Source organism: Eriocheir sinensis, unplaced genomic scaffold (genome assembly GCF_024679095.1).
Source record: "Eriocheir sinensis breed Jianghai 21 unplaced genomic scaffold, ASM2467909v1 Scaffold1596, whole genome shotgun sequence".
NCBI lineage: Eukaryota > Metazoa > Arthropoda > Malacostraca > Decapoda > Varunidae > Eriocheir > Eriocheir sinensis.
Window position 1 is genome coordinate 30160 of NW_026110957.1, and position 10324 is coordinate 40483.

Below are 10324 nucleotides of genomic sequence, written 5' to 3' on the forward strand. Positions count from 1 at the left end.
ATAGAGAGAGTCCCGACATAGGCAGGCCTGTGTATAAGGCGCGCCATTATTGGCCCTTGAGCACCGCGCCGACTTTGAACTGAGGTATTAAAAATATAATTTTACCCATTTTGGAAGCGGATTCTGCTGCTTTTTAATGTAACAATGCCTTGCTGCCTAGCCTTCGGGTGTAGCAACATGCCATAGAGGGGATACAAAGTTTATGAATTAACTGCAAGGCAGCTGAGAAGACAGACAGAGGTGTGGTAACAGTCAGTCGTCTTGGGAGGAAACCATCGGTAATGACAGCCAGACACACACCCTGCCACTGTGTGTGTCTTGCTGTCATAACCGCCCTCCCTTTGTACTGTCTATGGAAACAAGTGTGAGAGAGGCACGTACAGCTACAAGGACTGATACAATCGTTCACCTCAGATCCAGACATTGATTGATAGTTTATTGTTGCAAGTAAACAACAAAGGAGAAGGGAGGAGCATGCCATCCCAACCCCCAGGCAGTACAGAGTGTGATTATACAACCAAGGATACATGTGTAAGTAGCACCAAGAAACTAAAAAGATACAATGGTGGGGGACGAGTGATAAAAAAAAAATAATAAAGGCCTTGATTTAGTCAAGGGAGCAGACATAAGGGACTGTACATACGGACTACAATCTAGGAGCAAATGCAGGATACTCACTAAGCACAGCTGAAAGAATATTATTGTTAATGAACGAGCCCACCAGCTCAGGCAGGTCCCAGTGGCCCTGTGGGCGGTAGGCACTAATAGCAGAACATTGCAGGACATAGTGTTTGAGCGTGTGACCCCCTGGCCTGGCACACAAGCGGCAAGATACAGGGTCAGCCCCACTGACCTCCCAGTAATAGCTAAAGCCCAGCCTCAGCCGCATCACCACCGGATCATAGCTAGGATGCACTAAGCCTACCATAAGTGTGGGTGCAGATATTTGATACCTGGGCATAGTGAATGCTGGAGGGACTACCATCCTGACACCTCAAGGCAAGCTGATTGCTAACAGACTCACTAACAAGGGATCTAAGTCTATTCTTAACATATATAATTATAGGTGTATTCAACACCTGGGTTAAGGTCTCTCTCTCTCTCTCTCTCTCTCTCTCTCTCTCTCTCTCTCTCTCTCTCTCTCTCTCTCTCTCTCTCTCTCTCTCTCTTCCTTTCATTCTTTCTTTGTCTTTCTTTCCTTTCATTCTTAGCCACCCGTTCACTCATTCACTCTTTCACTCATCCACGCTCCCACTCGCTCACACTTACTCACTCTGTTACTCACTGACTTACTCACATTCTCGTTCACTCACATTCGGATCGTTACAATAGTTAGCAGATAATATTAAAATAGACGTCTCTACATATCACGTGACGACCCTCCAACCAGCAATTTATATACACAATACCGTACAAGGGGTTATATGTACACACACACACACACACACACACACACACACACATTAACTAGCTCGTATAATGGTCGAAGATCCCCGACACACACACACACACACATTAACTAGCTCGTATAATGGTCGAAGATCCCCGACACACACACACACATTAACTAGCTCGTATAATGGTCGAAGATCCCCGACACACACACACACATTAACTAGCTCGTATAATGGTCGGAGATCCCCGCCGCCCACACACACACACACACACACACACACACACACACACTGACAGATAGATAGATAAATAGATATTTATTGACCACAAATGTACATAAAACCAAAACATCAAAAATAAATCGGAAGTTATTTAAGAATGCTAATTGCGTTTAATATTATAAGAACATTTCCAATTTGAAGTCCACATTCAGCACTTAAGTAAAATTTTTATATAGTCACTAAAATATACAGAACTCTGGTGTCGCTACTGGCTTAAAAATAGTTAAAAAATATATTGAAACTTTACAAATTTTGATAATGATACGAAACTACAAAATACCTCTCTCTCTCTCTCTCTCTCTCTCTCTCTCTCTCTCTCTCTCTCTCTCTCTCTCTCTCTCTCTCTCTCTCTCTCTCTGACAAAAAAAAAATAAAACAGAAACCCTGAAAGATGACGAGTTCTCTAAAATAAATATACTGAAATGTTAATAGCCTGGACATTTTAAGACGTCCAGGACATTTATAATTGTAATGAGCTTGTTCGGATCGGCCTCGTGATCAGGACATGATAAATGATTGATTGATAGTTTATTGTTGCAGGTAAACAACAAGGGAGAAGGGAGGAACATGCCATCCCAACCCCCAGGCAGGACAGAGTGTGATTATACAACTATTAATACATGTGCACACACACGTTTATCTAGCCCGTATAATATTTTGAAAGCCCCTGTGGTGTGGTCATCTGCCATCCGATATCGTGAGACATCCCATATCTTTATTTAACCATCGCGGAACCCAAAATTTATTATGAAAGAGTGACTAAGTGAAGCAGCTAAGTGTAAAGAAGTATTAATGAGGACTTAAATAGCGATGCAAGGCTTATTATTAGGTCATAAGAAGAAGAAGAGTGATGGTTGATATCCTCGTTATACACACACACACACACACACACACACACACACACACACACACACACACACACACACACATACTTCATCATTTGCTTTCATAATAAAATAAATAAACTTGGGTGGGACATACCCCGACAAGCAGACGACAAAAGACACGGTACCTTGTCGAAATGATCAGGTATGTCTTCAGGATATGGGATGTCTCATGATACCCGGATGTCTCATGACGCCACACCCTGGGCTTACACGACAAAGTGGCCGTTAACACACACACACACATATACACACAACTATTACTATTACTACTACTACTACTACTACTACTACTACTACTACTACTACTACTACTACTATTGCTATTATTATTATTATCACTATTGCGTACTACTATTATTATTACTACTATTACTACTACTACTACTATTACTACTACTACTCCTACCACTAATAATAATAATAATAATAATAATAATAATAATAATAATAATAATAATAATAATGCTACAACAACTACTACTACTACTACTACTACTACTACTACTACTACTACTACTACTACTACTACTACTACTACTACTACTATAACTACTACCTATTACTTCTATAATGTTACAATCTGTATTTCACCTTTGTATATATAACCATAATTAGATACTATTATTATTGTCTAAGTTCACGTCTCATCCATAATTAATAAATGTCCGTCAGAGGAGCTTTGGCTGGACGGACCGTGGCTAACGTTAACATGAATTTGTGTATACGTATGATAATGTAATATGTATGATTAGCAATAAACGTTAACTTACTTGAAACACACACACACACACACACACACCTCTCTCTCTCTCTCTCTCTCTCTCTCTCTCTCTCTCTCTCTCTCTCTCTCTCTCTCTCACACACACACACACACTGCCTGGAGGTTAGGATGGCATGCTCCTCCCTTCTCCTTTGTTGTATACTTGCAAGAATAAGCTATCAAGCAATCTCTCTCTCTCTCTCTCTCTCTCTCTCTCTCTCTCTCTCTCTCTCTCTCTCACGTACACACACACACACACACACACACACGACCCTTAACAACAGGCTTGCTCCGCCCCTTCCAAATGGCCGACAAGCGAACTACACGCAACAACTATCACTCACACACACACACACACACACACACACACACACCACTCTCTCTCTCTCACACACACACACACACACACACACACACGACCCTTAACTAGAGGCCTCCTCCGCCCCCACCTACAGGCAAACAAGCGAACTACACTGGACAACTATCGCTAACTATCACTCACACACAAATATCATAACTATACGTGCATAATCGTATAAGTATGATAGGTTGTACATATTGTATATAATAATGGTAAGAAGGGAATTGGCAATAGTGGTTAGTCAAGTACCATAAGTTAAAGGGTGAAACGGGTTCGACCAAGGCGTTCGACGCAGTGGGTTCTGCGTGTTAGTAAAAGTTGAGAAGGGAGGCGCCCGATATCCACACGGTTTAGTCATCCACTGACCACCACAAGTGATAGAAACACCGCTCTCGCTGCTCGCCTCACCACACCATCCACGCCCCGTCTTCATCATACCATACACATAACATACATAACAGTGAACTAGAAAATTTAACCCATTTTTTGATCCAGTGCCCAGCTTATGCAAATGAAAGACAAAAGATATTGCAAACAGAAAGACTCACTACAGAGGAAGGACATAATTGGAGAACTATTATTTAAAGAAGAGCTGATCGAAGAAACCAAGCCAGTGATATATGAAATGTGGAGAAAGAGAGAACAACAAAGAAATTCTAGACACGACCAACTGAAGAGCTGAAAACTGACCAGTGAAGATCATCAGGGAAGCGCCGATACAAAGGCCAAGCTACCCGAACGACACCTGACCTGACCTGACCAGCAGTATAGTCTGAGTCGCCGGCCACCATACCAGCAGCTCATTAACTTGAGTATATATCTTACTAGGAGGATCTTTAGTTTGTGTATACTGGAAGGGTGGCCAGCTGCGGCATACTGTAGTATATAACATACCTACTGGTGAGTCGTCATCTATGTTTTTTTCTGTTACACTTGTCTACCTGTAACACGGCTCCCTTAGGGGTATACAGTTACGACAAAGTGATGGTGCCGTGACCAGGATGCGTAAAGTAAAGTAAAGTAACAGTGAAAATACCTGGGTAATTATGTGGAGTGGTGCGCCGGCGTTAGCAGCGAACGGAGCGAGTTTTTTGGGGGGTTGTTGGTCATGCCGGGTGATATCGCCGCAATATTTTTTCATTCCTACGTGTCTCTTGGTGTACAATACACGTATCAGTGCCGACCTATTTTTGTGTAAGTTAAGGGAAAGCCAAGGTAAGCACCACTGAGGGAGATTCGTTATGGGGATTGGCGTGCGTATCAACCTGCGAAGTACCCGGGCCATTAACCACCCACCCCGGCAGAAGTTAGCTTGGCAGTTGACTCGCGAGGACTAGTTATCTTATATGCCGGTGTGTGTCTAAAAGAAAAAGTAAAGTGAAACAAATGAAACTTCAATAGTTCTTAACATTTAATTTTGTGCATCTTTGTGGTAATGGGCACTCAAAAGTAAAGATTAAAGTTAAAGAAAGTATGATGGAGGAACATTTTGAGATCAACAAAATTTCACTACTTCTTAAACTTCTTTTTCTAAAAATATTTTTTCTAATAAGTGTCCGAATCATACCGGCTCTCTCGTACCCGCCCACGTAACTGCTGGACTCGGTTCGAATCCCGTGGTGGTTGTGGTGACTATATATAGGGAAGTGTGGTGGTTGTGGTGACTATATATAGGGATGTGTGGTGGTTGTGGTGACTATATATAGGGATGTGTGGTGGTTGTGGTGACTATATGTAGGGATGTGTGGTGGTTGTGGTGACTATATGTAGGGATGTGTGGTGGTTGTGGTGGCTATATATAGGGATGTGTGGTGGTTGTGGTGGCTATATATAGGGATGTGTGGTGGTTGTGGTGACTATATATAGGGATGTGTGGTGGTTGTGGTGACTATATATAGGGATGTGTGGTGGTTGTGGTGACTATATGTAGGGATGTGTGGTGGTTGTGGTGACTATATGTAGGGATGTGTGGTGGTTGTGGTGACTATATAGGGATGTGTGGTGGTTGTGGTGACTATATATAGGGATGTGTGGTGGTTGTGGTGACTATATATAGGGATGTGTGGTGGTTGTGGTGGCTATATATAGGGATGTGTGGTGGTTGTGGTGACTATATATAGGGATGTGTGGTGGTTGTGGTGGCTATATATAGGGATGTGTGGTGGTTGTGGTGACTATATATAGGGATGTGTGGTGGTTGTGGTGGCTATATATAGGGATGTGTGGTGGTTGTGGTGGCTATATATAGGGATGTGTGGTGGTTGTGGTGGCTATATATAGGGATGTGTGGTGGTTGTGGTGGCTATATATAGGGATGTGTGGTGGTTGTGGTGGCTATATATAGGGATGTGTGGTGGTTGTGGTGGCTATATATAGGGATGTGTGGTGGTTGTGGTGACTATATATAGGGATGTGTGGTGGTTGTGGTGGCTATATATAGGGATGTGTGGTGGCTATATATAGGGATGTGTGGTGGTTGTGGTGGCTATATATAGGGATGTGTGGTGGTTGTGGTGACTATATATAGGGATGTGTGGTGGTTGTGGTGGCTATATATAGGGATGTGTGGTGGTTGTGGTGACTATATATAGGGATGTGTGGTGGTTGTGGTGACTATATAGGGATGTGTGGTGGTTGTGGTGACTATATATAGGGATGTGTGGTGGTTGTGGTGGCTATATATAGGGATGTGTGGTGGTTGTGGTGACTATATATAGGGATGTGTGGTGGTTGTGGTGACTATATATAGGGATGTGTGGTGGTTGTGGTGACTATATATAGGGATGTGTGGTGGTTGTGGTGACTATATGTAGGGATGTGTGGTGGTTGTGGTGACTATATGTAGGGATGTGTGGTGGTTGTGGTGACTATATGTAGGGATGTGTGGTGGTTGTGGTGACTATATATAGGGATGTGTGGTGGTTGTGGTGACTATATATAGGGATGTGTGGTGGTTGTGGTGACTATATGTAGGGATGTGTGGTGGTTGTGGTGACTATATATAGGGATGTGTGGTGGTTGTGGTGGCTATATATAGGGATGTGTGGTTGTGGTGATGTGTCCTGTCCCCCACACCCAGGAGCTGCCGTGACGGAGGCCTGACTCGGCGCCTGTGTCCTGTCCCCCACACCCAGGAGCTGCCGTGACAGAGGCCTGACTCGGCGCCTGTGTCCTGTCCCCCATACCCAGGAGCTGCCATGACGGAGGCCTGACTCGGCGCCTGTGTCCTGTCCCCCCACACCCAGGAGCTGCCGTGACGGAGGCCTGACTCGGCGCCTGTGTCCTGTCCCCCACACCCAGGAGCTGCCGTGACGGAGGCCTGACTCGGCGCCTGTGTCCTGTCCCCCACACCCAGGAGCTGCCGTGACGGAGGCCTGACTCGGCGCCTGTGTCCTGTCCCCAACACCCAGGATGATTGAATGTTTCCTTCCTTCACTTTTCATTTTCTTGTTTTCTATTTGACCCATCTCTCCTCCTCCTCTTCTGTCTATCTTCATCCCTTCCTTCCTTTTAATAATTTTTAATTTAATAATTTAATAATTGCGTGACTTTCTTTCTGGTGGTCAAATCTCGCATCCCATTTCCTATCGTCCATTCTCTCTCCTCCTCCTCCTCCTCTTCCTCCTCTCTCTATATATATCTTCATCCCGTCCTTCCTTTTAATTAATGTCTAAGTTATCCTTTGAGTGACCTTTCTGGTGGTCAAATCTTGCATCCAATTTCCTATCGTCCATTCTCTCTCTCCCTCCTCCTCCTCCTCCTCCTCTGGCTATCTTCATCCCTTCTTTCCTTTTAATTAATGACTAAGTTATCTTTTGCTCAATGTTCTTTCCAGTGTGCTTGCTAGTTTGTTTTGTCACTGTATAATTGTCAATCCTAGTTTTTGTCACTGTATAATTGTCAATCCTAGTTTGTTTTGTCATTGTATAATTGTCAGTCCTAGTTTGTTTTATCACTGTATAATTGTCAGTCCCAGCCAGGCGCCTCTTCCATGTAAAGATATCGGCAGCTTCAAGCCTTGCCGATATCTCAATCCGTACGTGAATGTAAATTAGCCGAAATCCTTATTACTAAGCCCTGCACGGTGCTCTCTCACATAATGCTTCTTTAAATTTTCAGTCTCACTTAACTTCCGGGGTTAGTAATATATTTTGCCATGAGTTAACTCCCCGTGATGGCCAGTTTCATGTACTATATATAAGTAATTTGCCTTTTGCATGGCTATAATTCTGCATCCGTGTCTAAGGCCCAGTTTCACAGTTCCTCATGATGGGTTAGTAAGCTCCGAAACCAATACCAGAGCCTTCGAAATTTCCTTGTACGGTGTCTGGAGTTTATATTCAAGTTCACAAATTTGATGAGACTATACAGGAAAGGTCTTGTGTGTTTATGCTACGAAGGAAAGGGAGGAGAAGGGAGATGAGATTGGGAGACGAGTGAGCCGAGATCCTGTTTATATTCAAGTTCACAAATTTGACAAGACTATACAGGAAAGGTCTTATATTGTCATGATACGAAGGAAAGGGAAGAGAAGGGAGATGAGATTGGGAGACGAGTGAGCCGAGATCCTGTTTATATTCAAGTTCACAAATTTGACAAGACTATACAGGAAAAGCTGTGTTTATGATATGAAGGAAAGGGAAGAGAAGGGAGATGAGTAAGCTGAGATCCTGTTTATATTCAAGTTCACAAATTTGACAAGACTATACAGGAAAAGCTGTGTTTATGATATGAAGGAAAGGGAAGAGAAGGGAGATGAGTAAGCTGAGATCCTGTTTATATTCAAGTCCACAAATTTGACGACACAATACAGGAAAAGCTCTTTGTATTTAGTGTGTCATCGAAGACCGCGCCATTTTGAACAGTATGGGATTCTATAGCTTGGTTCGGGAGTGTTACAAAGATTGTGATGGACTGTGGAAGCGGCCCTTAATGTTCCCTTTTCTAATATGCTTCTCTGTTTTTGCAGGATGCCGCGGACGGACCATGCAGAGGACTCATCGCGACGACACCAACGGTTTGGTTAAGTGGGTTCTCTTGTGTGCGTCTGTGTGAATGGCAGGCCTGTCTTATGATTGTTTGTGTGTGTGCGTTGGCGTTATGCCTTCGCACTATTATTTTGTTAGGATGTATTTTTTGTGTGAACTTTTTGCACGTAATCTTTTTTTATACCCATAGCTAGCGTTTGTTTGTGTGGCAGTGTTCCGGGAGATGGACGCCGGGGGACATGGGCTTGGGGAGGCGCACATGACCTCCTCTGTCCGTGACCTCTTCAGCTGGGGAGACCGGTAAGCATTTTGATATAGTTGTGTGGATAATGGATATTTTTTTACAGCTAAAAGAAACCACTCTAGGCAACAAGAATAGGTTTTTAAAGCCCGTTAACCCGCAGCAGGGCTTTTCCACCAAGTTTAGTAGAAAACACTCACTTGTCAATCCTGTGTTGTGAGAATTAGTGTTGGAACACTCATACACGGGAGATTTTAGTGCGGCTGGAGGTCGCAGTGAGCATTTAGCACCACCAGCAAATACGCCTAACGCCCACTGCAAGCGTTTAGCAATGAAAGGGTTAAGTTAGAATGGTTATATGTATATTGATACATTCAAATGAAGGTTTAGAGTGTAACCACTGATGGTACACGAGTCAGGATCATCAAAATCATCCAAAAAATCAGCATCTATATCCTCAGCTACCAAAGGAGTCATTTCCTCCGGCTCAAGAGGTCTCTTTCTCCCTGACGTGATAGACTATAATAATAAAAGAAACTAGGAAAAAATGCAAAAATTCCCAGTGTCAGCTGATGTGCGTTGCATATCCGACAAACCACAAGGGTCTAATAATAATTTTTGTTCATTTTGTCAGTAGTAAGGAATTGTCTATTTTTGGGGGGGTCGGCCCAGCCCGTTCTGGCGCAGGCGAGTGTTTATAGTGGCGCCATGCTACTATCTAATGTGGGCAAATGAGAGCAAACGTCTATATACAGACGCGCCGACAAAAAGTCCCAATTTCTAAACTTCTCTATATAGATCCTCCGCCGGGAAGGGCTTAACCCGTGGGCGTCGGCAATGGGAAAGCCGAGAAGTGGCCGGGAAATGGCAAAATTACACTGCATTTTGAGACTAAGAAAAGAGCATGGAACGTACTTCAGAGTACCTGCTACTCTCATAACCATAAAGCCGTTAAGAATATTTACTTTTGCTCAAACTCCACTCTGTTGTGTGGTGTTTGTCACAAAATAAAGTCTCATGGCATCTAGTCGAGTCGCTTGTTGTCTGCTATAGAGAATTTGACAAGTGATTACTGTATGGATAGCTAATTCAGTCTGCCATGACCTTACAGCACCACCCATGACAAAAAAGCCCACCTCAAGATCACTCACCCACCACAATGACCCAGGGCATGCATGGTGGGTTGCTCTATACCACCACCGCCTACAATACCTCCAATTATGGGTTTTATGGCGAGCCCTTTTTAGGGTCCACCGTACCACAGCCATGACTTGTGAAACCCCAGAAAAGGGTCTGCCGATGTTCTTGGGTTAATCGTTTCTCCTTCAGAGACAAAAGTTATGAGCGGCCGAAAGGGAGGTCAGTTTCGGGGGGAGAGGCGTCTCGATACGTCATCCCTCGTGAGAGAATT

General features: G+C 43.6%; 1 long non-coding RNA gene across 1 annotated transcript; it reads left to right on the forward strand.

Annotated features, from left to right (window-relative positions):
• Positions 1 to 6165: 6165 nt before the first annotated feature.
• LOC126990372 (uncharacterized) lies at positions 6166 to 8441 on the forward strand. Its single transcript, XR_007744305.1, has 2 exons — positions 6166 to 8301; positions 8402 to 8441. It is a non-coding gene; the product is annotated as an uncharacterized LOC126990372 (long non-coding RNA).
• The last annotated feature ends 1883 nt before the right edge of the window (positions 8442 to 10324 follow it).